We start from the raw sequence: 6,178 nt of genomic DNA, 5'->3' as shown, positions 1-6,178 counted from the left end.
AGAAGATGAGATCAACCTCAACATGCTAGAGTCCTGAGACCTGACTTCATTTTCCCAAAACAATGCACTCTGTTAGCATGAAACAGTTAAGAGCAGTCATCATCCCTATCCTAATGGCAGTTAGATGTACCTCTTCAGAAGGGGGGACTGATGGCAGTGGCCGCTCCAGATGACATGCCACTGCCATCACACTGGCTGCAGTGGGGAGGCATGGCCAAGGCTGCATGCTCCACGGATCAGGCAGGATCCCCACACTCCTGGGTGGAGCCACAGCTCCCGAGTTGTGGCTGCAGATCTGAGCCTCCTTGTGCTCTTGGGGGGCCAGGAGCAGGTAGGAGCCCTGCCCTTCCAGTTGCAGCTGCAGCCTCCCAAACCACAGCTGTAGACCCTGGCCTCCCACTTCATGGAATAGGCACCCAGAGTACAGCTACAGCCCCCCAAACCATGACTGCAGACTCAGGCATCCCTGCACTCTTGGAGGCCCAGGAAAGCCCCCTGCTGCCCTTGCAGGCTCAGAAGTGCCTCCTCCTGCTTCTTGGCTTCTCCTTGCTGTCAGTGCCCTCTCCAGTCTTGAAGCAAAGTTAGGGCAGATCCTGGGTACCATGAACAGAAGCAGGAGGTAGACAGATTCCTGGATGGAAAGGGGCAGTTCCTGAAGGCTGGGGGTGGGGCTGCCAGTCCCATTGACCGGAATGGGAACTGGTGTCTTTTCTGGGCTTGCTATGGTCACCCATGGATAAATCAGCATGCACTTTCTCCTCTCTGAGGCCCATAAAAGCTCCAGCAACAGCCAGAGCTGAGCAAATGGAATTACCAGCTGCAGAGAGGAGCTACTGTCTCTGCTGAGAGCTTCAGAGACCTGCAGAGACGTTGGGATCACCAGCTGCAGAGAGGAGCAACCCACTCCGGGACCTCCTCTCTGCTAGGAGCTGGGCAGATGTCAGGATGACCAGCTGCAGAGAGGAGCTACCCTCTCCAGGGCCTTCTATTTGCTGAGAACTGAACACTGGACAGGGTGACCTGCCTACAGAGAGGAGCTACAGAACCCACTGCGGGTCTCCTCTGAGCTGTTCTAACACTCAATAAAGCTCCTCTTCATCTTGTTTACCCTCCACTTGTCTGCATACCTCATTCTTCCTGGATGCAGGACAAGAACTCAGGCAAAGGTGCCACCAGCCACAGAGGTTTCTGGCCGGTAGATTGACACCCCAAACATCCCATAGCACTTCTAGGGATAATATTCCAGAATTGTATTCTGATTAGACCACAATAAATTATTACTGATTCTGAAGTTAATGAAAATGACTAAACTTCCATTTGGTGGAATTTTACTTATAATTACTTAATCTAGATTCCTTAGAAAGCAGAGCCTGAAAATGCTATGTTGTTACTACTGTGATAGGAAGTATGATCTCATGAAGCAGAAGTGAGGGGAGTGAGGCAGGGAAGGAGACAGAGAAATTCAAGCAGGCATAACGGAGCTGGTCACCACTAAATACTTCTGATTGCTCTATCTTACAAGACCAGGACTTTTAAAAGCTGCATCCCAAGTCTGGAATCAAAAAAAAAAAAAAATCTATCAGTTTTCATCTCCCATTTGGGAGCACTTTGACCATGTGGTATTAATTCCTCTGTAATTATGAGCTGTGCAATTCTGGGGCCTGAGGCAGGGCCTCTGGATTACTTGGAAGTTAACAGGGAATCCTAGGATGGGAAGATCGAGGCTCATGGCATGGGTATGGAGCTGGACTCTGGAAGGAGGTGCCTGGCAGAAATAATTGGAGTGGGGTGCCAAGGTGGCAGCTGGAACAAGAGACAGGTGAGGCTGAGAGGACCTGAAATTGGTGTGTGGTATGTCAACTTATACCCAATCAACTTCCATATGGAATCTGATGAGGCTTACATGTACAATAAGGATGATGGTGAAAAAGGAAATAATTCATAGCAATAGCAACAATGACAAAGTACCTCAGTTTCCTTATCTTTAAAAGGGAGGAGGACAAAGCAGTGGGCATTGGCTTCGGGCCTCCGGAATCCAGTGCTCACCCCACTCGCCACAGAAATGACTGCTGTCCATGCAGGCCACTTAAACTTGAAGTGGGACCCCAAAAGTCTAGAGATCAGGACTCTGGCAGCTGAGAGACTTGTTACACAGGTTACAACCCTGGTAAACACCAGTAGTAAGGGGCCCTCTAATAAGAAGAGAGGTCATTCTAAGAAGGTCCATGTTTTGGCTGCATCTGTTGAACAAGCAGCTGAGAATTTCTTGGAGAAGGAGGATAAAATTGTGAAGGGGAGCCAGTTTTCTCAAGGAATAGCTTGTGGCTGCTGTAGAATATGTTGGAAAACAAGGTGATTTGATGAAGACTGCTGTGGGAGAGTTCGCAGATGATCCCTGCTCTTCTGTGAAGCAAGGCAACATGGTTCAGGCAGCTTGAACTTTGCTCTCTGCTGTTACCTGATTGCTGATTTTTGCTGACATGGCAAATGTCTACACATTACTTGTTCAGCTGAAAGTTGTGGAAGATGATATCTTGAAGTTGGGGAATGCTGGCAATGAACAAGACTTAGGAATATAGTATAAAGCCCTAAAACCCGAAGTGAATAAGCCGAACATCATGGCAGTCAAAAGACAACAGGAACTGAAAGATGTTGGCCATCGTGATCAGATGGCTGCAGCTAGAGGAATCCTGCAGAAGAACGTTCTGATCCTCTATACTGCATCCCAGGCATGCCTACAGCACCCCGATGTTGCAGCCTATAAGGCCAACAGGGACCTGATATACAAGCAGCTGCAGCAGGCCATCACAGGCATTTCCAATGTAGCCCAGGCCACTGCCTCAGACGATGCCTCCCATCACCAGGCTGGAGGAGGAGTAGAACTGGCATATGTACTCAATAACTTTGATAAACAAATAATTGTGGACCCTTTGAGCTTCAGCAAGGAGTGCTTTAGGCCTTCCCTGGAGGAGCACCTGGAAGGCATCATTAGCGGAGCTGCCTTGATGGGCAACTCGTCCTGCACACATGATGACCATCATGAGCAAATTGTGGCAGAGTGTAACACTGTCCTCCAGGTCCTGCAGGATCTGCTTTTGGAGTACATGGGCAATGCTGGATGTAAAGAAAGAAGTGACACCCTCAATTCTGCTATAGATAAAATGACCAAGAAGACCAGGGACTTGCGTAGACAGCTCCACAAAGCTGTCATGGACAACGTTTCAGATTCTTTCCTGGAAACCAATGTTCCACTTTTGGTATTGATTTAAGCTGCAAAGAATGGAAATGAGAAATAAGGAGTATGCCAAAGTTTTCTGTGAACATGGCAACAAATTGATTGAGGTTGCCAACTTGGCCTGTTCCATCTCAAATAATGAAGAAGGTGTAAAACTTGTTCGAATGTCTGCAAGCCAGTTAGAAGCCCTCTGTCCTCAGGTTGTCAATGTTGCATTGGCTTTAGCAAATGCTAAAGGGCCAGAGTAGACTGGCCCAAGAGAACATGGATCTTTTTAAAAGAACAGTGGGAAAAACAAGTCCATGTTCTCACAGATGCTGTTGATGACATTACTTCCATTGATGACTTCTTGGCTGTCTCAGAGAATCACATTTTGGAAAATGGAACAAATGCATCATTGCTCTCCAAGAGAAAGATGTGGATGGCCTGGACTGCACACTGGTGCAATTCAAGGTTGGGCAGCCTGGGACATTCACTTAATCACCTCAGAGATGGACAACAAAGAGCCAGGAGTCTACACAGAGAAGGTTCTGGAAGCCACTAAGCTGCTTTCCAACACAGTCATACCACGTTGTACTGAGCAAGCCGAAGCAGCTGTGGAAGCCCTCAGCTCAGACCCTGCCCAGCCCATGGATGAGAATGAGTTTATCAATGCCTCCCGCCTGGTATATGGTGGCAACCGGGACGTCAGGAAAGCAGTGCTGATGATAAGGACCCCTGAGGACTTGGATGAGTCTTACTTTGAGATGGAAGATGTCAGAAGTAGGATGAGCATCCAGACAAAAGACAATCAGCTGATAGCTGGCCAGAGTGTCCAGGCGATCATGGCTCAGCTTCCCCAGGAGCAAAAAGTGAAGATTTCAGAACAGGTGGCCAGCTTCAGGAAGAAAAGAGCAAGCTGGATGCTGAAGTGTCCAAATGGGACAACAGTGCCAATGACATCATTGTGCTGGCCAAGCAGACGTGCATGATTATGATGGAGATGACTGACTTTACCTGAGGTAAAGGACCACTCAAAAATACATTGGATGTAATCAGTGCTGCAAAGAAAATTGTGGAGGCAGGATCCAGGATGGACAAGCTTGGCCGCACCATCGCAGACCACTGCCCCGACTCGGCCTGCAAGCAAGGTCGGCCTGCTCGACTCAGCCTGCCCTGACTTGGCCTGCTGGCCTACCTGCACTGCATCACCCTCTACTGCCACAAGCTCAACATCTGCAGCAAGGTCAAGGCCGAGGTGCAGAATCTTGGCAGGGAGTTCATTGTCCCTGGAGTGGACAGCGCCACGTCCCTGATCTGGGCAACCAAGGACTGATGAATGCTGTGGTGCAGACGATGAAGGCATCCTACGTCGCCTCTACCAAATACCAAAAGTCGCAGGGTATGGCTTCCCTCAACCTTTCTGCTGTGTCATGGAAGATAAAGGCACCAGAGAAAAAGCCCTTGGTGAAGAGAGAGAAACAGGATGAGTCACAGAGCAAGATTAAACGGCCATCTCAGAAGAAGCATGTGAACCCGGTGCAGGCCCTCAGTGAGTTCAAAGCCATGGACAGCATCGAAGTCTGCCCAGGCCAGCTGCCCCCACCCCTCGGGGCTCCTGAAGATCAGTCACTGTTCATCACTCAAATGAATTTGCTAAATACAACACTGATGTTAAATTCCACGGGGAAATGGGCCGACTGTGAACCAGTCCAGGTGGTGAATTTTCCAAGGACCTACTTGTGTTTAAGTTGATTAAAAATGCTTTTAGAATGCAGGAGCCTACTTCTAGCTGTATTTTTATATGCTTAAATAAAAGTAAAATTCCATAACCAAAGAGAATCCCACATTAAGTTGTTAGTAATGCTCTGACCAAGCTGTTCTGTTAGTAGTGGTGGCGTTAGGATTTGAGAGAAGGGAATTTGGCTCAACCTCAGTTAAGAGGGTGTAGTCCAGATGGCTTGACAGCTTTTAAATGACCAAAGATGACCTGTGGTAAGCAACCTGGGCATCTTAGGAAGCAGTCCCTGGAGAAGGAATGTTCCCAGAAAGGTCTTTGAAGGGACAAACTCAGTAAAACATAATGTATCATGAAGAGAACTGATTACTCTCTTGATGACATGAAATGAGAATTTTAATGCATGGTTATAATTACTAATGCATGCTGCTGCAGGACATTAATAAAGTTGCTTTTTTGCAGGCACAAAAAAAGAGGATAATAATAGGATTTAACCATAGGGTTGTTGCAGTAATAGAATGAACTTAAACATTTAATACTTGTAAATAATTTAAAATATAGGCAACATATAAAAGGCACTGTATATGTTTGTTTTAAAAAGTACTGCTAGTCCCATAAGCTTAGATGGTTTTGCAACTGAGCACTAAATTTATCTCTAAGCTTTCTAGCAGTTAAGGAAAAAATAAAAATATGACAGCTTTCATAATTTACATTAACTGATTGAAATGAGCCTGCTAATTCTGAAACAGAGCCAATAATTTACCTGGCACAAACACCTAAAGGGAGTTTATCCCAGGAGACATTAAAAACAGAATAAAACACGTTTTCAAAATGGCTTAAGCAAGACTTGTAGAAGAGTTCTTCGTCCGGCAAACTCTCTCATGGATACTTCATCAGAGAAAGCTATTTCTTCTGGAAGCTAAGATAAAGATGTTCATGTTTGTAGCTTTCTGATGTGTAACCCTGAATCAGTGGTTTTCAACAGGAGCAGTTTTGCTCCCTGTGAGAACATTTGTCAATGTGTGGTGACTTTATGGTTGTCACAGCTGGGGGTGGGGGAGCATGCTATCAGCCTTTGGTAGACAGAGGCCAGGGATACTGCTAATACTGCACAGGACATACCTATACTATAAAAAATTTATTCGTGTTTATATGAAATTCAAATTTAACCAGGAATTCTGTATTTTAATTTGCTAACTCTAGCAACTCTAGCTGCCAAATTTCCT

The 6,178-nt window shown here is 46.5% G+C and overlaps 1 pseudogene; it reads left to right on the top strand.

Annotated features, from left to right (window-relative positions):
- Positions 1 to 2,062: 2,062 nt before the first annotated feature.
- On the top strand, positions 2,063 to 4,969 carry LOC100438972 (catenin alpha-1-like; annotated as a pseudogene).
- The last annotated feature ends 1,209 nt before the right edge of the window (positions 4,970 to 6,178 follow it).

This window comes from Pongo abelii, chromosome 4, assembly GCF_028885655.2.
Source record: "Pongo abelii isolate AG06213 chromosome 4, NHGRI_mPonAbe1-v2.0_pri, whole genome shotgun sequence".
Taxonomy (NCBI): domain Eukaryota; kingdom Metazoa; phylum Chordata; class Mammalia; order Primates; family Hominidae; genus Pongo; species Pongo abelii.
This window is presented reverse-complemented; position numbering and strand designations above follow the sequence as displayed.